The sequence below is a fragment of the Hippopotamus amphibius genome, chromosome 6 (assembly GCF_030028045.1).
Source record: "Hippopotamus amphibius kiboko isolate mHipAmp2 chromosome 6, mHipAmp2.hap2, whole genome shotgun sequence".
Taxonomy (NCBI): domain Eukaryota; kingdom Metazoa; phylum Chordata; class Mammalia; order Artiodactyla; family Hippopotamidae; genus Hippopotamus; species Hippopotamus amphibius.
The window spans coordinates 129,527,995-129,554,626 of record NC_080191.1 but is presented as its reverse complement, the minus strand read 5'-3'; the positions used below and the strand labels follow the sequence as shown (position 1 = coordinate 129,554,626).

The 26,632-nt window shown below is 33.4% G+C and overlaps 1 protein-coding gene across 2 annotated transcripts in view; it reads right to left on the bottom strand.

Moving 5' to 3' along the window:
* Positions 1–26,632, bottom strand: part of TSC22D2 (TSC22 domain family member 2) — a 47,899-nt gene that overhangs the window by 5,828 nt on the left and 15,439 nt on the right. The gene's annotated exons all lie outside the window — the stretch shown is intronic.

Sequence of the window (26,632 nt, the reverse complement as noted above, 5' to 3'; positions counted from 1 at the left end):
TCATATTAGGTAGCCATTAAAATTTTCTGAGTTTGAATACATCTGTAGTTCTCAATGTGTGGTCCCAGGACCAGGAGCATCAGCATCATCCGGGAACTTGTTAGAAATGTAAATATTCAGGCCCACTCAGACCCATTGAATTAGATATTTTTGAGGTGAGAGGCAAAAAGTCTATTTTAATAACTCCTCCAGGTGATTTGAAAGAAACTAAAGTTTGAGAACCACTGCCTTAAAAAGCCTGATTTTTAATAAATACACCAATATGGTAGTTTTAAATATAAACAAATAAGAGGGTATTCTATTTCAAGATCCCAGAACATTGTTTAAGAATATTGTTTCAATGAGGGAAACAAGTCGTTTTCTATTATGTTCGAAGTCACCATAGTGGTTTGGGCTTTTCACTCTTTTAAAATGAGCATGACCAGCCGAAGGAGAATGAATAATTTTCTTTCATGTGCTCCCCTGACCTAATGCTACAGTATTAGGCCTCATTTCCTTTCTTCTTACTGCACTCACCGCACCATAACTGGATGATTAACCAGTTTCCAAACTGAACTTCCTTAAGGGAAGGCTTCCTAAGACTTTGTAACTATTCTGGTAAACTACAGACGGGATAATTTTTTAAAAGAAAGAAGCTTTTTGTTTATTATGGGTCGCTCTTTTAGAATAAAATCATAACTGGATTAGCATTTACTAGATGACAAGAATGACTATATTACTTTTTTACATAATGAATTTTCACTTACTGGAACTGCGGTTCCCAAAAGAACCAAATGAGCTTGAATTTAGTGTTTAAATAAAGTTAATTACAACCACATTGATAAGAAAAGTAAAACAAAGTATCCATGGTATAGCAAGATAGCCTGGATTTCCACAGCTCCTGTTTTAGTTCCTCCCAGCTGGCTCCCCACCAGCTTTCCTTCCCAGGCCTGCTTACGCTTATCACAACCTATCACACTGGAGTCCGTGCAAGCTCACTGAGAAGACAAGAGGCCAGGCAGGAACCTCTGTGGTGCCATCACAAGTTTCTCACTCTGCATCCTTCTTAACAGGCTAACTGTTTCATTCATGCTCTCAGCTCAGTGACTCTGCAAATCATCCCATCCTTCCTCTCTAAAAATGAAAACCAGTGGGGGCAAAGTTAGGCTAACCTGATGTCACATTTAAGAAAAGTTTATGAGAAACGAACTTTTTTCTTTATTAATGTGGACAGAGCCCTCATGGCCACTGTTTAAAATAAAAATAATGCTTATTAACAAAGCAACAAGGTAGAGGAAGAGAACACATATGATTGCCCACTTCATGGCAGCACATGACTCTAGTGAGTTCTTACTACAAGCCTGAGCAACACTCTCGTTTTACAGTTGAGGAAACTGAAGCCAAGTAACTTACTCAGACATAACCCTAGGGAGAGGATTAAAACATAACCTGATCAATGTCAAAACACATGCTTTTCCTATCATAACAGTAAGAACATGAAAGCAAGAAAGCAACTATCTAAAATGACCTAAAAGACAGAGTTGTGTACGTAGTGAAAAATGCTTTAGCTAAGCACCAAATGTTAGTTGTCAAACTATAAGCGTGGATCCAAAGATTAAACTATGTTCATAATATGCCATTTATCTTATCTAGCATCTTCCTAGAAGAGGTTCAGTTCTGAAAACAAGGGAGGTAACTTCTTGGAAAAGGGACTTGCTCAGTGATCTTCAGGCAACCAGTATAGTTTACCTATCTGCTCCTAAGGACTAAAATGCTCTTTTGATTTGTTAGAAAGCTGAAGATATCTTAAGAATCCACTACAGGAACCCCCCAAATTACAAAATAAAATGTTCTGTGATAAGAACTTATTTGATTGAGTTGGCAAATCTCATATATCAATACCTGTGTTCAAGCCCCCTTACCCAAACCTGGTAAAATCAGTTCTCCTTAAACTTACAAGTAGAAGCTATATTCTTTCTTGGAGGCCAGTCCTCAGGAATCAAGTACTGTTTCCAGTAAATCATCTACAACCTTCATCCCCTTGCCTCCCTGAAATAAGTTCTATAACACCATTAGTACTAAAAACGCTTTAATTTTAACCTGGGTAACAACATTTTGCCTCTTCTCTAAGAATGTTTTATTTTTTAAAAGAAAGAAATTAGTAAGTCGCTGATTGCAAAAAAAATAAATCTAATGAATCTACAGCTCAGCAAGCCTATCAAGGTTAAAAAGAAAAAAAAAATCCATCACCCTTCTGTAAGAGGAATTTAAAAAATATTTACATTTTAACACAATTTAAGAGCAAGTAACAATCTTCCTTTCAAAAGAGCCTAAACACATAAAATTCATGTAGACAATCTCTGGCCAAATGCAAAGCTCTGTGGTTAAGAATAAAACTATTAGACAAAGTTAACAGTAAATTAAGCTAAGAACTCAAAACTGTATGTATTCTAATTATAAAACCGTAAGTTCTACCAATGTAAAAATGATCTGTTTAATTTCATGATTGAAAAAACTCACAAAAAGGCTCCATGGATATTTTTATTATCAGTAACACAAAATAAATGATTTTTGTAGATAAAAGGGAAAATGGCTACTCTCAAAACTAAATGTTATTATTTTCTTAAGTAACCAATCTTACTGTGAAAAAAGCTTTCACCAAGGAACTACTAAAAACGCAGCTAAATATTTATATAAAGATTGATAATTGTTTTTAGCATCTATAAACTTTGCTCACCAATGTTCTCAGCATATTTTACATTCATCTAATTAATTTCAGGTCAAAATCCTGACCAGAAAAGAATATTTAAAAAGAGGAAAAAAGGACACAGCTGTGGGTTGTACCAATGTCAATTTCCTGCCTCAGGTGTTATACTGTAGCCATCCAAGTTATCATCACTGGGGGAGAAGTGGGTGAAGAGGTACATGAGACCTCCCTGCACTTTTTTTTTTTGCAACTTATTAATGTATAATTACTCAAAATAAAGGTTGTTAAAAAGATACACGTACATGGTAAAGAATAAATTCAGAGAGTATACACAAAAAAGTATAGCACCAATCAAAGTCCCTCTCCTACCTCAGACCCCCTTTGTCCAGAGTCAACCATTTCATCTCTATTAATGACCTTAAAAAAGCCTATTTAGGAAGAATATCTTTACTGTTTTGGAGTGGGAGAGGACTTTCTAACTATATGCCATAAAATATTATTTTTTTAAAAAAGCTTCTTTAATAATCTCCCTAAAATATAAAGTACTTCTAGAAATCTGTAAGACAAGAAGCCCAAACAGAAAAATGGGTAGAATTCACATGAACATTCACAAGACATGAAAAAATACTCAACATCTCATTCATAATAAAAATATAGATTAAAACTATAATGTGACATTATTTCCCAAAACAGACTGGCAAACGTATTAAAATTTAATACACAGTTAGTGAGGCTGTGGGAAAATGGGCCTTCTCTTACAGGGCTGGTGCAAAGTGCTATAATGGTATAACCCTTATAGAGAGCAACCTGGTTAAATATTTAATAAATTTTACACACAGACACACACACACACATTCACTCTTCAAGCCAGCAATCCTACAAGTGGGAATTTATCCTGTAGATATTTTTACATACATAGGAAATAATGTATTTACAAAGCTACGCATTACAACACTGTTTATAACAGCAAGGCTTCTGATTAGCAATAGGAAAGGTGTTAAATAAATCACGGTACAGCCATCCATTCAATTTAATACTAACCATCTACTAAAAAAACCTCTGAAGATGCTTTTCTGTTGAAGATCCTCAAAGTTACAGATGTGTGTATGTTATCATTTGTGTGAAGAGGGAGATACTATATATTATATTTGCTTGTATATACAATAAAGAGACTCGAAGGACACACACACAAAGTGGTTATCTGTTTGGGAAGGCAGGCAGAAGGGGAACAGGGATAGAAGAGTACTTTCTCTGCACTTTGAAGAATACTGAAAAGCACATTCCAAAATGAAAATGACTCATGAAGGAGTTATTACCCTGTACAGTGTGAACTCAATACATGAAGAAATGGCAGACAGGAAACAAGAAAGGAAGAAAGGAGGAAAGAAGATCAACAGCTCCATTTGCTTTTGGAATTATTTCTTTCTGAAAGATTAGGTACTACATTTAACATCCAAAACAACAATCAATATAAATGATATTTCTGATGTATAAAATTTATTTCCTTGGCTTAGGGTAAATTAAAACACTTAAAAATATGGTGTAAATAATGTTTATAACTCCCAGTACAGTTATTTCTGTTCAAAGTGATGCTGATAAGTAAATAGTAAAAGTCTCTCTGATAAATATCTAAGATACAATAGGCTATATATAAACTTATGCAATGTTGCATTAAAAATGAATTTCAAAGAAGGTATAGATAAGATTAATATTAACTTTACCTTCTACTTCCAGATCTCTTTACACTTCAAAGTTATGATATTTTGGCAGAATTATTTTAGTATTTGGTAGTAAAATTCTAATATAATTATAGGGTTTTTTGTTTGTTTTTTTAATTGAAGAGCTACTCTAAGGAAACAACTTAAAATCTAGCCAAACTAAAAATTTTTTCTGTTAAAACAGAAAAAGATGGAAGATGTAAAAATTTAGTCTGGAAAAACTGGAGACTAATACGAAAATAAAATAGCACAGCAATTTTACCATTACAGTCCAAACATTGTAATAAACTAAAAAAGTTTAATATTCTATTATTTCAAGTTAAATACTTAAATGTAATAAGAACATGGAATCATATCTACTTAAGATAAATGAGCTTATGCACTAGCTAGTTATTTCTTATTAGACTAACATTAGGCAAGGTTTAACACAAAAAGTTATTTCCTTCCTCTGAGTCAGACTGAAAAAAGATAGGGTGTGAGAAAGGGGTAGAAGGAGGGTGGCATCTTCCCCAATGTTGGAGTGCTTATTACATTTAGAGCAGACTCTCCTGAATGAGATTTCATTTTACTGTTTACATAGCAGCAACAGGTAATTATTGATGATAGCATGATTACAGGGGGTGAAGGATACATAACCAAGGGGCTTAAGCCCAAATTAAAAATCTGACACTATAGTCCTGGCTAATTTACTTTCTGGAGACTGGTTAAACAGTGTATGATTGTACACTGGTACCTGAGAGTAAAAAAAAAGTAGAGGGATTAGAAAGGAATTTTGCCAACTGATATCTAGTTCAGAATAACTGACAAAAACCTAATAACATAGTTATACCGAAAAGTAATATAGTAGATGTATTGATAGTTCCATAAATTCTTTCTAGATATTCTAAAACCATTCCTTTAGTCTGCTGGGATAGAAGCTGATGGTAAACCAGCTTCTAAAAACATCAGAATTTATGGCACTTTCCTGGTGGTCCAGTGGTTAAGACGCTGTCCTTCCAATGCAGGGTGTGTGGGTTCGATCCCTGGTTGGGGAACTAAGCTCTCACATGCTACACGGTGTGGACAAAAAATAAAATTAAAAAACAAACAAAAAAAAAACAACAACAAAAAAACAGTTTAGTAATTAAGGTACTGTATACTTTAATCTTAGTAAAAGATCTATGGTTTTCAATACTGATTTTAAGGACTATCTTTCCTACAAAGCACAAAATTTTAATAGAAGAGAAAAATTTAATAAAAATTCTTAATATGAACAAAGACATATGAACGAAGACATTAAAAACACGAGTTCAAATTTCTCCAGCTGTGTTAGAAAAAGGGTAAAGATTAAGAAAAAGCCTTTCAGGGAAAGGACTAGGTTTAACAGCCATTTTGTAGTTAAGATCAGTTCTCCTTTAAAAGGTTAACAATATGGCATTCTTTCCCTTTCACCATGAGGAAATAATGGCACTTTCACCACCTAAGGAAATTTTCATGGTGTAAGTGTATGAAAATGAAAAAAACTGGAAAAACATAATAAAAAAGAATGTCAAGGGAAATAAAAACAAAAACTTAAAGCTCTTAAAATTTCCAATTCATTTCAGAGACCAACAAGCATGGAGTAAATTTTCACTTAGCAGTGGGCCTACTATAAAAACAACCTATGTAGCTAAATTCATCTAACATTTCTAAAGTAACTCAGAATTCTTCAGCAATGACATACAAGTGGGCAAAAGTGGGGGTAAAAAATCAGGAACGAGTTTACTAATAGATTTCTAATGCTAACCTTTACATTATTCCAGCCCAGCTCCCCTCAATTCCAAATGCCTGCTCAACTTTTGAACTGGATAGCCTAAGCTCCTTGAAGACCCTTTACTCTCTCTGTTCATACTGTTTCTCACTCTCTAAATACTTCTGTGGGAACTCTACCATTCTTTTACAGACTTCAGCTCAAATACTTTCTCTTCTGTAAAGCCTTCTCTAACCCTTCCAGAGGTTAGAAGTAAGTCATGCCCCACACTACAATTATGGCACTAACCACATAGGCTATGTTTTAACAGTTGCATCTATCTCCTACCAGACAAAGTTCTAATGGCTGTACAAAAAAATCTACCATGAAGCTGGCAGCCATTTAACAAAGAATGCTATAGATACTTGGACTCAAAAACTGTATATGTGGAATTTGAGTCCTAAATATATCACCTGCTACGCTGACTCTGGGGTTTTTTGTTTTGTTTTGTTCCTTCAAAGTTACTGCCACTCTCTACGCTTAATGGCAAAACTGACTTTTTTCCAAGCATTCCTTGGTATTTAATAAGCATGGGTAATGCTATTGTTTTTTTTTTTTAAGAACTTTTATTGAGATACAGTTAACAGACAATAAACAGCATATATTTAGAGTATACAATTTGGTGTCCCAATCTCCCAATTCATTCCCCCCCAACCCTCCCCGCTTTCCCCACTTGGAATGCTATTGTTTTAACCAAACTCAAACAATTAGGGAAACATTTCTTAATTTCATTCTTCATTTTCAGTCTGAAACTAAACTAGCCATATGTTCTTGCTGCCTAGTATTAACATCTAATCCATATAGCTAGGTAATCCAAATTCCTTCGGAGGTAATGGGTCATAAATCCTGAACAAAACTTTTTGCCTCTCATTTCCTAATAGCTAAATCTCAGTAACATTTACCTTTCTAGATGACACTTGAAAAAAAAAAATTCCAATCTGTCTCCTCTGCACATGTGGATTACTCAACAAACACAGGTTGGAAGAACAAGAAGCTGGAAAGTGTCCATCACTGGGAAGATCATGAGATGTGGAATTAGCAAATACACATTACAACTTGGCCTCACCTCAGATTTGCTGTGTCCTGAGGCAAGCTATTCTCACTGGGCTTTTTTCCTTCATCATTTAGTTTTGGAGACTTTTATGAAACTTAGCGTAACCACTCAAATGTGGTGTTTCATTTGTGTGTGTGCGGAGGGGTGTGGTTAGTGAGAAGGGAGGATAGTAACATTCAAGACAGGTCTTAAAAAAGTTACCTAAGCAAGTAAAGAGGAAGAAGGGATAGCTGGACACTGCCAAATGCCTGGTCACAGGGATTAAGCAAGGGAAAATGAGTTTTTATAACTGAAGCACAGAGATTCTGTGAAAAATCAGAAGGATGATAAATGAAAGAGACTCACCTATAACAAAGAAAATGCCAAGGATGACTGCAGTTGTTAGCACGGAGCAACCAAGGAGTGGGGAGATGGTTAATGTGTCACAGGAAGATGGTTAGATTTTTTGAGGGGTGGGGAGTGAGTGGCAGAGAAACCTGGGATGAAAATGAGAAATTTTAAGATACATCTGGGACTGTTGCATTTTGAGACATCTGGGATACAGATCATGGTGGAGAAATAAAGAAGATTGAGAAATAAGGAAATGTTGTTAGAAATAGGCACCTAGAACTCTAGAGTAATTTCTGGTGAGGAGTCTAGATTTGAGAGTTGTCAGAATGTGGCAGGTAGCTCAAATTGTGACAGATGAGCTTGGTTAAAGAATGAAGACAAGTAAGGGCCAAAACACTGGAGAAGACTAGCAAGTAAAGAGTTATAGAAGATGGCATGGGAAGAAACTACCCTTTCTTGGGAAAGCTAATTATTTCTTTCGCTGAATGGTCTCACATTTGCCTCTTCTTTCTCAAGCATTCCACATACTATTTTTTTTAACTAAGCAGCTATTGTTGAACAAATCCTCTCCATCCTATTTCCACCCTGAGGCCTAACCAAATGAGTCAAAATGAGACTATCCCCTTAAATATCAGATGCCAAATACCAGTGAAGAGCACACAGATAAACTTTTGCTCTATCTTATAGCTAAGCTCTTCGTTTATGTCCATTTCTTGAAAATGCAGTGATATTATTTAAGATAGCTTTACAGAAAAAACATAATTTCATCGACAATGTATCTGACAAAGCAAAATTAGCCATTAGGGTTATCTAAAACCCAGCTTTTGTTCCTAGGTTAACAATTAATCTTTCTTTGCCACTTTATGTCCCTTCCTAATCCCCAAAGTCCAGGGAGAGTAATAAATGAAAATGGAGGTTATCAAGGAACTGTTTCAAAACAGGGATAAACCCAGAAGAATAAAAGTAAAAGTATCATGAAGTTTTTTTTTTTTAAAAGAGATAGTTACTTTGTTAAGGAACAGCACCAAGCATGGCCACTACTCTTCAATAAAATGAAGAGAATATCCTATCAGGGAAAAAAATCTGGTCTATTTTACTTTCAGTGAAATCAATGAATGTTTTTCGTTTGAGATGTTTTAAAAATTTAGGTTGGTTTGGGACTGAGCAAAGAATTAAATTGCTCATCTTCAACAAATATAAGAAAAGTGTTGTGAAGACATGCCCTAAAAAGTTAAAATTGTCTAGGTTATCACTTTACTATCATGTGGCTTAACTCTCTTTTGCTCTCTACTTCATCCTGGAGGTAAGACAGCTTATCTTTCAGCAACTGCCTAAGCAAAAGGCTAAATTCTCAAAGAGTAATAAAGTGGTTCAAGAACACAGGCTTTAGAATTAGACGAGCTGGTTTTAAAATCCCAACTCCACTAATGAGATGATCCTACCAAATTAACAAACCGAAACCAGTTTCCTCATCTGTAAAATGGGGTCATAGTTGTACCTACCTTAAAGGATTGCTGTGGGATTACGTGAGACATTATACAATAGCAGACACTTAAAAGATTTTTGTTCTTTCTATTGTTTGGATCAATTTGGATTTTGACACTGTATAAGGTCTACTATCACAGTGTATCGGATTATAAATGAAGCACTGAGGTACAAATAAAAATTATGATTAGTATACATACATCTTTGTAAGTATACAATCTTTGTATTTGTCTCACCCAAAGAAAGAAATAATCCTAGTTATGCTTTAAATTTATTTCATTTCCTTGTACTCAATCAAATGGTAAAGATTCAATGCAGTTGCAAAATATATGCTAATAAAATTGTTTAACGTGAAATTTAAACTTATATCAATATTAATCAAGCACAGCATTCCTCTGGATTGAACATTAGTAAAATTCTTATTGATCCTCAATAGGATATTGAAATTTCATTGTTTAGAATATAATCTTAACTTACTGTGAGAAATTTTTCCAAAGGCCACTGAGATATAAATGAATTGGTTTAACATATAAACTTCCAAAAAACTGTTTAACTAAAAATATCTCATGCCTTTCTTCAGTGTTATATCACATTTCAACAATAAGTGTTACTAAAACCAACTCAAAAGAGTGGGATAAAGCTGTTTTGCTTCTAAACCACATTTACTCTAGTTGAGAATCACTGCTTTAGAATTACCTAACTCAAAAAGGAATTCTAGTGTAGGACAATAAAGAAAGGTATAAAGTAGCAGTATTATAAAATCTAAAGGGTTATAAGGTGTTTTGTTTTGTTTTTTTTTAACTCAAGGAGAATTGTACTCAAATATGCACATTTTCAGTAACAAAAAGTTTTTAACAGCTAACTACTTTTTCTCATTTCTTTCTCCTCTCTTTTTTTTTGGCCACATGGCTTACGGGATCTTAGTTCCCTAACCAGGGACTGAACCCAGGCCCCAGCAGTGAAAGCACCAAGTCCTAACCACTGGACTGCCAGGGAATTCCCTACTTTTTTTTATTTCAGTCTCGATCCACGTCCTTGAATTATTCCAGGCAATAACAATTCTATAAGATAGACGTGGTTAATGACAGAACTTTACAATAGTGTGTACACATCAATTTATATAAACCTTTTTATGATGACTCCTAGACTTACATCATGATTTAAAATTTGTTAAATCAATTCAGACTCTAGAGATAAGAATGAAATGAAATGGGATGCTTTACCAACAATCTTTGCTCTCTTCTTTTCTTGCCAACAGGCCCCATCCCTTTGACTCTTCCATAAATAATTCTATTTTTGTTGTTTTCACTGAACGTTCTTCTCCTGTGAATTAAACCTTAAAGGGCAGGAACAGTGTCCATCTCAAGGGTCTACTGACTGCAACACTCTGCATGTAACTGATATTGAACATTTAATTGAAGAAAAAGATGAGATAAAACATACAGTATTTAATATATTATCTAATCATATTTTGTAAGTTCAACATGAACTTACGTTAAGTTGAGCTTACTATGCCAGGAAAAAGAGTTCAGAAATTAACCGGCTACTTAAACTATTAGAAACTAAATAAGGGTATCACTGGAACACAGTGAAAATGGGAAGACCACCTTAGAATTTTTTTTTTCCTCCCTGACAAACTCGGCTTAAAAAAGCCAATAAACCCTTCTGGGATGTTCCTTTCATCTGGCTGTTTCTCACTGGGAAGGAAGACAGTATAACACTTTCTATACAACACAGGCAACTGAAGTCAGTAGAGAAACTGTTTAAGTTTAAGGAAAAGAAAAGTTAGAGCTCTATGGAGTTTCAGGTTACTTCTGACAAAATTATGCCAGTGAAAGTTAGCAGTTCTATGTATGGATCATGGTGATGACAAAGTCATAGTAGACTTTGTGGAAAATAAAGTGAACTTTAAAAACTCAATGATCTTTTGGATAAAAATCTTGACAAAGATCATTTTACATCAGAATCATGGATTTAGGGGAAAATATTTTTGTAAGTCTAGTGAAGATTTAATTGTATAATTATACCTCATAAATATCCATCTATGGGGTATTCCCCAATATCATTCTCTATAGGCAAAACTGAATCTAAAGGGAGGAAGTAAAAGAAACCAAAAGCTATCCTGAAAGTGGAAAGAGGAGGCCAAAGGCTTGTTGGCTTGGTTGGGCCAGAGAAAGAAGACAACTCAAACTGTCATGGCTTTAAGCACGTGTCATGAATAGGTAAAGGTTCTAAGTGAACTAGATCCAGATGCTGAAGAAATTCAGATGTACTTCACTCTTTTTACACTGGTGGATCAAAGCACATATGAGTCCCATGAAGCCCTTACACCATCACTAGAATCAATAATTATGAAGAGAGGAAGCATCTTTGTGATCTCTAAGATGTTAAACAATGCCTCCTTATCCATTTTGAAAAAGAACTTTACAACTAAAACCAGTGACTTAAGGCCATGAACTAGAACCCATATTCTTGATTATAGCAGCTATGAAAACTAACAGAACTAAGTAGAGAATATTCTTGGTTCAATGTTTCCATGGAATCTGTAATGCAGCTTACATTTTACATGAACTTAATTTCTTTACTAAATCTTTAAGTGATGGCAAGGTATTTTTCTGCTTCACATTTTAGATTCTCTGCTGTACAGAAAGGGTTTATAAAAGGTTTAAATATGAAATGGAAAAAGAAACAAGACCAGGATGCTAAGATAAACATCACTGGAGGTGTTCAAAGGCTAGATGACAACTTGGAAGGTATGTTGTAGACATGATTCAAGTATGAGACAAGTGGTTGGAATAACTGACCACTAAATTCCCCTCTGACGCAGATTTATAATTCTAGACTCAGAAGATAAACTCGGAGGTGCTTTCAAATAAAAGGGCTTTGGCTCTGGAGTTATACCCAAGTTTGAATCCCAACTCCATCACTTTTATGATATAACTTTGCACAAGTTATTCAGCCTCTCCAAAGGATAATAATAGGACCAGATGCTAGGATTCAGTGAGATAACGCATTAGTGTCTGACACATGGTAAACACTTAATACGTTAACTACATAATTTGTATTAGTAAAGTATAGCAGCCTAAATCTAAACGTCATGAAATACTCACAGAATATTGACTTTGGAGTTAGGTGATTTGCTTTTAACATCTGACTGTTCTCTTTAACTGTATACAATACTTTTTAAAAATTCTTTCCAGATACCAAATTTTGTGATGCTACATTCCAAAGCAATTGTAATGTACTGCAACATTTACCAGATGCGTTTTAAGGGAATACACTGTCAAATAAACATAATCCCAAAGTTTAGAATTTAATGAAAGAGAGAGACAAGTTAGAGGTGTGATAAATGCTATGGCAGGGCAAGATTACAGAGAGTATTTTGGGAGCACATAATCAAGATCCAGGGTCAGGAAAAAATGTTTAGTAGAGGAAGTGCCACAGTTAGGTGGAAAAGAAAAGGACACACACACAAAAATGTTCCAAGTAAAAAGAACAGGAGGTATAGTCAGCCATGTTAGAAAACTCAAATAATGAAGGCCGGTTACAAGGTTGTTGCAATTCCAGTTAAGAAAGGATTGTGCCCTGCGTAGATGATGAGAGAGATGAACAGGCTAAGAAATACTCAGGACGTAGACATGGCAGTACTTTGTCATTAACTGTTTATGAAAGATCAGATAGCTATTAAAGCTGACTAGGAAAAATCAGGGAAATCTGAACGTAAGCACAATTGCACAGGTAATGAGTTAGAGTGCTGAGTGTATATACATGGTTTCCTACAGCATATAGATGACATCCAAAGCTATCTATATGCTCTTAGCATAATGAAGAATGTGAGAAGTAGGTCTGGACACCATCCTGAGGACACCAATAATATTTAAAAGCACAAAAAGAAAGGAAATGCCTGCCAAGGGGACTGAGAAGAAACAACCAGAGAGGTAGGAAGAAAAACTGGAAAGGACAATGTCGAAATACCAGTCCAAAATTCAAAACTTATATTTATCAGTATTAGCTTTGTACAAACGAAAAAATATTTGGAACACTAAAAATACTATTTAAAAGCTACTTAACCATAATTGCAACTCTTAATATCCATGCATCTGTGCTCAAAGTCTAGACGGGAATATATAAACACTGAGACAGCAATTGTGTTAAAACATGGATTAGGTGTAACTGTTTTTATTCTATTTCCCAAACTTCCACAGTTTAATTCTGAAAGGGTAAATATATTACTACTAAAAAAGCTGGGGTACAAATATATTATCTGAAAGAAGACTTTTAATACAGGATTCTCATATTTTGACGACCTATTATAATGTTTGTATATTTCCAATCAAGTTTATACTTCATCTGCAAACTATTTCAATTTAACTGAAGAAAAAAAATTCTTATAGTTTTCCTTGTTTTTGTTTTAAGCAGTACTATTATTGTAGATTTAACTTTGAGCTATACTTATACACAGGAACTTTATCATAAACACTTAAAAATAGGGAAAAAGTTATAAGGTTTGGAGCTCACCTGAGGATAAAATTAAACCAACGAAAAGGATCTGCACAAAGTAGGTGCTCAATAAAACACATCCATTTCCCTCCAAAATAAATTTTGCTGCATAAATGTTTTAAAAGTTGACATAAAATAGGTTTCTTTATAGAATTATTCACAACTAAAGGGAAATGTGATGTAGCTTAGCAGGGGTTTTACATGTGTTTCATGTCCCCATCCCAAGAAACATTTGCAGCTTGAAGTAGCTTTTTAAACTGCTTCCGGTGTTTGCTATTTATAAGTCCTAAACATTAAAGGGTTAATTCCTTAACGGTTACACTTAGTACAATATGATTCTAATAAGTACTAAAACTTTTCCAATACATATATACTTGCTTATAATTATAAGCGTTAAATTTGAACGGAGATTATTTTACAATGCAATAAATAATTTTAGATAGTAAGCAACTTGCCAAATTTATTTTTTGGCAAGTGCTTTAAAAGATGGTTTTATAATGAGGACGACCCATTGCTATTAATACTTAAGTTCAAAGGAAATTAAATTTATGTACTCACATCTTCATACAATATGAAATTTTCCCTTATCTTATCCTTCAAGTTTTCCAGGATTACTCTCTATACCTGTATACCAATTGAGGTCCCAGGTTCCACTTAGAAAGCTAGATGTGAATCCTAGTTCCACCACTTAATGGCTATGTGACCTGAGAAAGTTACTTAATCCAAGCTTTCAATTTCCTTCTCTATAAATTGAGGCTATTGATAGTATCTATATGACTGCTGTGAACATTAAATGAGATAACATGTCAAAATATTTTTACTTAGCAGTCCCTGACACATACTAACCAGGAAGTAGCAAAAAAAAAAACTACTCTGTAGAGAAATCCAATCAACACTTGAGCACAGACACAGACAGGATGCAATTTCTAAACTAAAAGCAGTTAGGCTCCGATTTGTTCTATACCGCTAATGGTCACTTACCATAAACTAGCCTTGGATAAATATCAGGAGTTACAGATCAGTTTACTCATTAAAAATTTCTTTCATAAGTCACATACTTGGGTGTCTAACAAGGCTTGTTCTTAGACACAAACATTCACTAACAATGTTACTCAGCTGTTTCTGAAAACCTGGCAAATGCTCTGAACTTTTCACTGAAAACATACATAAAAAGTTCTATTCAAAATTCCACAAGCTTCATCATCCCTTGAAGCCCACCCACTGACTACTAAATATGGATATCCTACTAAAGAAATCAGAACTTATTTTCCTAATTACTAAAGTTATATAGATATATTGTAGAAAATAAAAAAATAAAAATGAAATATATAGAGTAAGGGACAACAGTTAGTTTGTTGTATTTCCTTCCAGACTACCATCTATTGTTATTAATGGTTTATGAAACTTAAGTTTATATACAGAATGTGATCAATGTGAAGTCAGGAATAGTTATCCGAAACAATTTAGAATATTATTCAAAGGATAGAATGGCTATGTGTGTGTGTGAGAGAGTAACATATCTCTGGTTAAGAATAAGGCCAGAAATTGATATTGTAGCCTATTTGGATGATACTTTCAAGTATCTTTGATAGACTTGCAGGATATGTACACCATATTTTAATGAAAATATTAATTCTAATATTTTCTGTATAACCTTGGAAATATAACTTAACCTAGATTCTTTTTCTTCATATGCAAAAATGATGATCATCAGATTGAAGATTAAGATATCCTAATCTAAACAGTATTATCCTAATCTAAACTGTATTATTCTGAGAGTTCCCCTACAAAATACAGCTGTGTAAAACAAAGCAAAATAAGAAGGTATACAAAACAAGTTAAAATTTTTTTGCTTTCTAAGCAGAATACAATTCTGAAAGGAAATGTTTTTTCAGGGCATACAAAAAAATGTATATTGACTCCTAATATATCATTTTCATTTGATACTGTCATCTTAGGTATTCTCAACTAAGAACTGAGAAAATTTCTTCGCCCTTTATTTTTAGAGACAGCAGGAAAACTGGTTTATTAAGAAAAATGAAATTCCACAAGTAATAAAGCTAATTTAAATTATATTTTATGGAGAAAATGGATGAAAAATTTTTAATAAAAATTAATATATTATTTCTCAAATATCTCTTGGGATATCAACTAGAAGGTATATGGGGTCCCTAGCTATATTGTAAGCATCTACAGCAGATGCAATAGCAATATTTAAATAATCTTACTATAACATAGGATGTCACTTTATTTTTTAAAATGATTTTTAAACACCACTGCAAAGATAGGGCTTTGAGCCTCATGAGACTGAAAGGATTACATACTCCAAGTATTTAAAATGCCATGTTTTAACTTATATATTTAATACTATACTCAAGTTATACAATGTGCTCAGTTTGTTCATAAATATTCATCTCAATACAATAACATCAGGTATAACACATAAAATCTAATCCATTAAGTCTTACCAATTTATGACCTGATGAGACACTCTTGTGGACAACATTCAGTCCTTAGAAGCTAGAATAACCCTCCAACCATGTGAGGGCATCACAACTTTTAAACTTTCGGCTTTCGATCATTATTATGTCACATTCCTCCTCCGATGCTGAATTCTAAAAAAAATTCTAGCAAAGAGTTTAAGTAAATAAATGTTTTAATCAAATAGCCTTTAAAAATCTTTTATAGCAAAGTTTTGTTTTACCATGATTACACAACTGATATTTTGTACTTAAGTATTTTTTTAATGTAAAATAATTTCATATTTGATCTGGATACTTCAAACTTTAAATAACATGGACTTTCAGGCCATCAGAATACTTCTTAGTAAAGAGTCAAGTAGAAATGGAACCAATCAAAGGTTTAAGATCATGATCCAGAAATTATGATTTAACACCACAACCTGGTATAGACAGCTTTGTATTCCTGCAGAATGGCACTTGAGTTCTATTGCTGGTCCACATCCATACATGAGTTTCTAGACTTATACAGCACAGGTGGCTGGATCAGTAATAATTTATATCATTCATTTAAATGCTCAAGACAGCACTCAAATTTTTATACCTAAGTCCTAGTCTACATCTATCATCCCCAATTTTAAAATTAGACAACATGATGGAAAAAATGAAATTTTATTATGTGTTTTATATAATACATATAACAATGTATTCTATTCAGAAGTAATCCTACTGTTCATCTGTGTATGGGCATGGAAGAAAACTGGGGGTAGGAACATTTAATAATGGTAAAAATTACTTCATTAAGAATATAATCTTAAATTTATTAAATTTTTATAAAAAAGCTTTCAATTGGGTACCTATTTTAATCACTGGAAGGTAATACTAATAACATGTTCTGTTTGATAAGAATGCTGATTTATATTTTTAGTTGCCAGTAATCCACCGAAAAGGCAACCCACATATTTATGGGCATATTTTTGCCTACATTAACCCCCTAAATAAAATGGCATAATGGGGAAAGGGGAGAGGAAAAGGAGGCCCTTATTCTGGAAGACCAATATGTGTAAACGTATAGAAAACTCAAAGACAGCATTGTAAAGGAAACTCTGCAGCCATCTCCAGAGATACTTGATCCACATATAGGGGGTTTGGAATTATGTTGCTATAGATTTTAAATTTAATGAAAAATTTCTATTAAATACACAGGTCATTTAAAAGTCTTCTATACAATCTGAAGAACTATTAGAATTTTTCCAATTTACAAATATGATCTTTCCAAATGTAATCTCACAACACATTTGACTTCAATAAAATCACACAGCTACTGTCTTTTCAAAGCACAGCCTTATACTGTAATCACCTGGTGAAGGCAAAAATCCATATTTATTAGGATAAATAATAGTTTAAGGTTGTGGTCATTTCATCAACATTATTACCAAAATGTTTTTAGAAAGTTTTTATGCAACTCTAATCTCCTATCAACCAAAATACTACCATAATTTAGAAAACAAAAGAAGTTACTTTAATGATTTATGCTTTTGAGGGACAAGTCTCACGAGAAGATACAATACCCAGCCATATTTAGCAAACTAAATGCTTCCTGAAATACATGTATCTGTAATGCTGGTAATTTTCTTTTCTGCAAGGCTTTGATGATCTGGTCATTTAAAGGGCAGACTACTTGGTCCTTTGTTAAAGGACCTGCCAACAACAAGCACTGTTATGGTAAATGCCTGGCAAAAAATCTCTGGAAGATAGAATTAAACCAGCCATATAAAGCAGATTTAGTTACTTTATTATGAAGCTTATAAAAAAGATAATTATAAGGGTGTGTGCACCACACAAATGTATGGGAAATTTAGGATAGAAGAGCTGTATACATTAAAAGTATACAACACTTCTGTATCAAATTTTTCCCGCACATACATTTTCAAAATTAGTTGCTACCAAGTAAAAGGCTCACAATTGAAGAGTTTCAATCACAAAATTCCAACATGCTAGAAATCCTTATTAAAAATCTGAAATAAAATTGTAACTGAAGTGCTTGTGGATGAATAGAGTTAAGATTAATTAGATATCCTTTAAAATTTAACTTAAAATTAGAATACTCCTAAAAATGAATATTTATTTAGAAAGCTGTTCTAATACATCAATCATAATCTTGAATCTCTGGCAAGACTGCTATCAAAAACAAATCTTGAACATTTCCTATAGTTATCATTTCATTCTTATTTAATTTATGAGGAAAAAAAAATTCCATTTAACTGAGAATGTGCTATTAAAAGTTCTTATAGTATGGTCCAGCAAGAACTAGGCTTAAGTTTACCACTATTCAGCTTATTTTATGGCAAACATATTAACAGAATAAAAGAGTGAGCATAGGGGCAAAGAGGTAGATGATTTGCAATTTTCAAGTCATTATCTGAAAACTGGTATGTGAAATCAGACAAACCTATATATAAGAGTTCCTGAAGGAACCTGCTATTTGAATGAACCTGCTTAGCATCTTTTGGTACTAAATTTCACTTTCAAAGTGTAAACCACATTTCTTTAAAAAGTTCACTACACTGTTTTGAGAATTCCTAGACATTATGTAAATCACTGCCTGCTTTTCTAAAAGTCAGAAATGCTTATTTTTTAATGGAGAAAAGGGGGAAAAGGAGCAATCCTGCATGCTCCTGATAATTACATACAGTCTTTCCACACGTATTGGAGAAATAAGGCTAGAAATATCAAAAATAAACTTATGAAAAAAAATTAGTCCAAACGTACCTAATAGAATAAGAATACTGGAAAGAGTGTTCCAAGAAATCCACATATAAAAAGACATACACAATTATAGGAAACCTTGTATCTGTGGTTGAGCCAAGAAATAATTTAATACAATGGTCAGTTATGTTAAAAAGTTAAAAAAAGATGTTTAGCACTTTATGCATTGAATCAAACGCACTTAATGGTGGAAGATATGCAAAATATATAGCTTAAAGGATTTCATTAATACAGCTTTGAAAAAAGCTCTAACAAGGTAACAAGATACTTGGTATCTTTAATTGTGTTTATTCACAAATGATTTATAGTCCTCTTCCTTTCAAAAGGAATAGAAACAGCTTATAAAAAGGATACCAAAAAAAAAAAAAAAAAAAAAAGGAAATTGAAATTGGGGGTGGGAGAAGATAAAAATGGGAAAACAAAGTAAGTGGAAACAAGTTATGTGTTACTCAAATATATGCAATAAGGTCCAACAGGCTTTGAGCTCTTGTTAATAACAGTTAACATAAAAGAAATATAACTGTTCTTAAAATTTAAAATATCATCACGTTAGGCTTAAGAGTTAACATCTAATTTCTTGAAACAAACTATGTTATGACCATCCCAGACATACATTTAGCAACATTTTTTGGACTAAGCAATATGTAAGAAAACAGCTGCTGTAAATAAAGACAGAAATTTTCTGAAGATCAATGGTTAACAGTATCTGTGAACAGGAGTGGGATTAGTCAGACACAACAACTCTTTTTCCCCTTCTTGTCCTCCTTCTAATAGTGTGTAGGTCTAGAAAGAGAATACCTTCTTTATCTTGATATTACCACCAGGTAGACATGTATCAATAAAAATATGTTTCTTGCTTCCAGGACACAGGTCACACCACCACTATTTCTGGGCCAAATATCACAATTAAAAACTGAAAAAAATACAATGAGCACCTTTCAAATCTTTTAGCATTTATAACCAAGGATCTTCAAACTTTGACAATAACCAGGAAACAAAACAGCATAAAAATGCTATTTCTTGAGGATATTTATCAATTCTAAATTATTACCACCTATTTAAATTTACTTGTCAAATGTGGAAAATATTTTAGAAGTTGTCAAGTGAAACCTAAACACAGAAGTTAATTTCTGGTAAGCAAATGCATCTGAATGCTCTATATCAATCACAAAAATCTAATACATTTCCTGATTTGCGTGATTTAGAATATACTACAAGTGCATGTACCCACACAAAGAATGTCAGCTAGAATAGAGTCAGTCATTTCCCTCATTTAACTACCTACCAACTCAAATCTTAATGAAAAAATATTAAAATAATTCCACTTAATATTTCTTTCTTCTCAATAGGCTGCCAAAACTATCTGCAGGTTTAAATAGAAGAGGCATGAGTTCATATTTTTAAATTAAGACCTAGAATGGAAAAAAACCCCAAACAGATGTTATATGTTGGTTCTGGTTCAGTAATTTCAGGCTATATTTAAATTTCCTTCTCATCTGAACAAGTTCAGTAAGAGTCTTTTCTTAAAAAGCTTTGCTACAGAGTTCTAGATTCTGTAGAAAAAAATGAGATGGGTTTAGTAAATTATACACAAATATTTCTGTTCTGTTAAAGGCTTGGTTTACATAAAACCCATTTGGTGAAAAGTTAAAATAAATTAATAATAACAACAATAAAGAGACCTTCCAACTATTTCCACGTTTTTAAACTGTTTCTCAAATTTCATCCTGAAAATAATTATCATGACCTCTCAGAGTAGGTAGGCTGTGGTGACTTATGTGGAGAAAATTCACTAACTGAAGAGGAAGGTGGTAAGCACATGAACAGAGGCATATAATAATAGACGAGCAGTTAATAATTTCTTATCACTGATTCTGAAGTCTAGTCATGTGCTGAAAATAATATCAGCATGTCAGGTAGTCCCATTTCAGCTAGCCACAGAAAAGCTAAAAGGAGAAGAAATGCTTAAAACTGAAACACCACTTCAAACACTGAGATACAGATCTATATGGTTAAAAATCTGGCAGCAGACAATCCACCTTAGGCAAACATCACAATAAAACTAGGAGGATACGACAGACCATAAAGGATAGCAATCACATAATTTGTAAACTCAAGTGGTGAGTAAAAATGTCTTCAAATTACACTACTTTTCTCAATATAATTAAAATCCCAACTTAATACATATGTATAAAAATCACAGTACAGGAAAAACTGGTACAAGAATATATTTCAATTTCTGTTCTAAGGGATATACCCACATTAATATCCACATGTTCTTCTCTTGCCACCGCCTACTAAACTTTGAGAAATAAAAGACTCCTCTTAAAAACTTCTCCAATCCCAGCAGTTGTTTTAGCTGGATTTTAGGCAGCACTCCCTTTTCCCTCCTCTTCTCCCCAACCCCTATGATACAGACTAGTTAAGCAGATGCATTTTCTCCGGGGATTTTACCCAGAACATTAGTGCTTCTTTTTTTGGTGAATATTTAAACAATCTTAAAGGAGACTATTACAGGTGAAATATTTATATAAGACATGAAGAAAAAAGGTGTTTCCTAATTAAAAGTAATCTGTGATCTTGTTTAGGTTCTTGGATCAGGTAAAAAATGGTCATGAAGGACATTATTGGGACAACTGGGCAAAATGTGAATATGAACTGTATGTTACATTCAATAACAGTCTAACATCTGAATCTGGTAATTATACTATTTTTATGTATAGTATATTTTTATATATAGTATATTCCTATATTATAATAGGAAACATATGCTAAAGTATTCTGAGGTTAATGGACATGATATCTGCAAGTTACTCTTAAATGGTTCCTAAACAGTATGTTAGGATGATAAAGCAAGTATGACTGAATGTTAACAAATGTTGAATCTTGGTAAGATTGCTGAAACTCTTTTGTACAGCTGACTCTTGAACAACATGGGTTTGAACAGTGGGTTCTTACACAAGGATTTTTCCAATAGTCAATGCTACAGCACTATACACTCAGGTTGGTTGAATCCACACATATAAAACCATGGATACGGAGGAACTCTGTGGATATGGAGAGTTGTCTGTAAGTTATAAGGGGATATTCAACTGCAGAGAAGGTTGCCACCTCACTTATCCCCATACTGTTCAAGGTTCAACTGTAGTATTCTTGTTATTTTTCTGTAAATTTGAAATTTTTTAAAAATAGAGATTCAAAGATTTCCCCTTCTTTTTGGTTAGGAAATAATATTCTTCTCATCACTATTTTCTCTCCTTCCCAAACCAATTATTTCACTAATACTTCCTAATGGTACCACCATTCCCTCAATTAGGTCTGACACATTGTAGTCAAATCTGACTGCTTCCCTATCATATCCAATTAGTAGCAAAGTCCTTTAATTCTAACCGTCTGATAACCACTCTTTCCTCATCTCCACTGCCTAATTCAGCCCTTCATGAACCTTTCTAAAATCTTTGGTCTCTATCCAAACCACCACCCTCCTCTCTGTTGTCTTCAAATGTTTTATGCACCAATCATATTTAACCATCCTTATCACAAATGCCCTGTATTTCCACTGGTTCACAGTATTTCCTCTAACTGTAATGTGCCTTTTCCCCCAGTCCTTTCACTCTGCATGACCAAATTCTACCCAATCATTGGTTTCCCAATTTGCGGCCACCATTTAAATGCCTCTGACATGGGAATTCTTTCCTAAGAGAGAACAGTTTGTTAGCCTTCCATTCCTTAAGCAAATACACAGCTCTTTGAGGTTTTCTGAAAATCATGGGCAACAAAGACAAAACAGAAGTAAAGCAGATCATTTTCAAAACTTTTCTTAGCTCTTTTTTCCTTTAGAATTAAGTGGTGGGGCAATAAAACTCCACACAGTAGGGATCTTGGAAGTAACTGGCTCTCAAAGTCAAACATTCCTGATTAATAGTTAGGATGATAGCTTTATTATTTCCAGTCATTGGCAAGACTATTTTCCAGGGGGCCCACCTCCTTTCAGAAAGTAAGCTCAAGCCTGTCTGTTGTAACACCTGCCTGGGCTGTCCAGGTAGAACATAAAGAAAGTAGATTTTCTAGTTAGCTTTGTATTTAGAGTAACTCTTTTATAGAAATGGAGTACAATAGGTCTGTCACCATCTTTTCCTATTCATTCTAGTTATATAAATATTGCCTCAAATTATATTAGCTTTTGTGGCAGGCTTGTCACTTGCTAACCAATAGCTATAAAATGCAGCCAACCAGTATATCTAGGTACTTTTTACTCTACCTATTCAACTTAAGTTTCAACCTCCCTGAATTTACATACATGTTCTTTCACTTTCTCAATTTCTGCACATACTTTAGACGGTTAAATTCACAAATTCTATCATCCAATAATAGCTATGACTTCCTTCTTTAAGGTCATCTGAACATTTTTATAAACATGTTCTTAGGTTTTCATCTAAATCTGAGATCCAGTCCTAAAAAGATGACAGGCCATTAAAAACTTTTCCTCTAACTTTTAGCATCTCTGATTATGCTTTACTAGATACCCTTAACTGGATTTGATCAAAATATAATCAGATAATAAATTATGTAAGTACTAGGTACAAATTATTAGGAAATATACTTGGGGTGGTTACATAACAGTTTGGGCTCATATCCTCAAGGTACTTAATTATTAGAAGAGAATATTTAGCCAGCAACAATCTCTAACAAGTAACCCACCATGGTGATTCTTTAAAATTATGTAGTTCAGATCCACAGCTATGCAGAAACATACAGATGAATCTCAAACATAATATAAAAGAGGATAAAAGAGGACAAACACAAAATACATACTGTATGATTACACTTATTGGAAGTTAAGATAGAGGAGGGAAAATAATAGGAAGGGGGCACTAACAGGTTGAAGAGCTTATACTACTGTATCTTGATCTGGATGCTAGTCATGCAGATGTGTTCAGTTTGAGCTGTACATTTATGAATGGTGGACTCTTCTGATACAAATTATACTTCAATAAAAAGATTTTTAAAAAGTCATTATCACTGAGGATTCAAAAACTATATTAGCCAAATTCTGAAGCCTGATTTTTTTACCACCTGAGTTAACAAGTGGGTGTTAATGATGTATCCAAGCTTCTTGAAGGATGAGTGAAACAAAACAAATTGTCTCATAGGAGTAGTTTAGTTCTGATTTCCTCCTAACTTCAAAAATGAAATCTAACAATGATAGGAAATATTGGATACCTTTTCTAACACAAAATAGTTGAGGTTATTTAACAAGAACATTTTAATGAAACAATTTTGAAACCAGATATAAACAGATGTAAGTAATCACTATAAAGAGACTTAATTTAACTGAAATCATCAAGTATCTAGTAAAAGATGTAAACTTATTCACTTTAAGTTTATAATTCATGTGTACCACTCTCCTTATTCATTTCTCTTTAAATACTGGTATTATCCAAAAAAAAAAAAAAAAAAAATACTGGTGTTATCATAAGAAAGGACATGCTGACTCAAGGGGATGGTGCACCTAGCAACTGTTACTCTCATTTGTTAACTACATTTAAGTATTTTCTTCATTAAGGCAGAAACACTTTGAAGTGTTTATCAATAAGGATAAATCCTTACAAGCTACCCGATTTCTTCTTTTAGTCTACTTGAGGTAAAGTTTCTTCCCTCTAGTACTCCTTTACCTTACTGACCTGATATTTACAAGAGGGTAAAGCTGTTTGCTATAAATTTTTATCCTTAGCTTTTGCAGACAAAGGACTCCCAATGAGAGCCTGCTCCCCAGTGATCATCAGGATAGATTGCTAAACTAATTTTATTTAACAAAGCAATGCCAATAATTAAGTTTGGAAAGCTGTTTCTTAAAGAAGAAAAATAGGAAGTCAAATTTTCAAGTCACTATTCTGAAATGCTAATAGTCTAGCCTATCACTAAAAATTGGCACAGGGCTTAAAAGCTTTCTGGAGAGTAATATAATCTTCAGAAAGCTAATTCTGGAAGCTACATTACTCATTTTAATAAACAGTCAATATAAATAATTTGGGCTTCCTAAGAAAAAGTTGTACTGTATTATTTTAGGTATCAGTATCTATTGTTCTTATATTTGGTGGTTTCAGTTGACTGATTCCCTGAAGACTCTGCAAATGACAAATGGGGGAGACAGAAAATGATGGCACCTACAGGAAAAGAGAAAGGAAGGCTTGACAGGAGCTTCGACTTTAGTATAATTGAATAAAGCACTGGATAACAATGGAAAGAGAATATCTAAATATAGGCAGAGATAGACTGAGGGAAAGCTTCTCAACTTGCTAATTCTAATTTAAATAGTGGAGAAAACAAAAAAGCCATTAGAGAGCTAAGTCAATGTGAGAAAGGTATATTAGTTATTTCTATTCTGATTAAAACATAGTCTGCTAAAAGAATTCTGGGAAAAAAAGATCCCAGTCTTTCAAGTAAGGCAAAACCAAGAATCTTCAGATATCTTGGGCAGGTTTAATAAAAATTGGCACAGGGCTTAAAAGCTGCCCCTACTGAAAATGGTTTCCAAGATTTCATAAACAGGAGCCTGAAGTACAGTACATATTCACACTGATAGGCAAATTTATACCTCTAAGTAAGTAGATAATGTAAAGAATTTATAGTCTCTTAAATCCCTGAATGGCTCTATTTAATAGAATCATTCTTGAAAAACAGTGATTTACCAAATTATTAGTAATATTAAAAAAAATCTTAAATTTATAATACTCAAAAATGAACAAGGCAACTTGGTGAGATATTTTTCAAAGCTTAACACACATTAATCTTTAACCCCTGCCTGCAATGACAGTCCCACGATACTTTATTAGCTAATAACCTATAAAAAGTTTGTAGACATCTGCCAACTGAAGTTGTAGATGGTTAGAACTAGTAAGGCCAGCCACTACTGCTATTTTCAATTAAAACTTAATTAAGCTAGTTGAAAAGCTAAAAGGAAGTCACTAGTCAGTTTCCACTGGGTTGGGCTTGTCATCTTGGTACCAACATGCCAACTTACAGTGAAGGATGGCTGATCTAGAATATAAATTCTGATTATATTTTGGCACTAACACACTATAGACAAGTATCCAAGTATCCGTTAAAATTCTTTGGCTCTGGACAAGAGGCTCCAAGGAGAAAATATTTTCAACCCCTGAGAAACTTTAGACATAAGCAGCGTGCCTCATTTCTGATACCTTAAATGTTTCTGGTATCTAAAAAAGAAAACAGATAAGGAGTATTTAGCTGTAACAAATGATGAATAGGCAACTTCTATGGCTGCTTTATAATGAAACCTTTTAATTAGATCCAAATTATAAAAATAAAGCTCCAACCTTTCTACATTGTTTTGATTAAAATAATAAGTATTATTTATATTGATGTCATGGCAGCCCATGAAAGTTAGCTATTTGAAATCAATTACACATACCTAAAAACTATTTTATAACATTTCTAAAGAGTGCTATTTTTCCTTTTTCTAAGGGAATTGTATAAAGTACACCCCAAAGTACTCACCCTAGCTACATATGGTAAGCCACTGAATGATTAAAACTTTATGCTTGTTTCATGCCACAATTTAATTTATGTCAATTTATATTGCTATAGCTATACAATTTAAAAATTGAATTTATAAACATAGCACTACACATTTAAAAACTTCTTGTTCTACAAGTAACCATTTAAAAACATTTTTAGTTAAGTAAGGAACACATCCCCAAAAAGACAGTTTGTTAGAAAATTTCTTAAGTGATACCGTAAATCGAGCCTAAGAATTAAAAGACTGTTACTTCTAGGCAACGTAGACCATGTCTTAACATGACATGTACATGCACTTAGCAATACTCTATTCTAATGAAA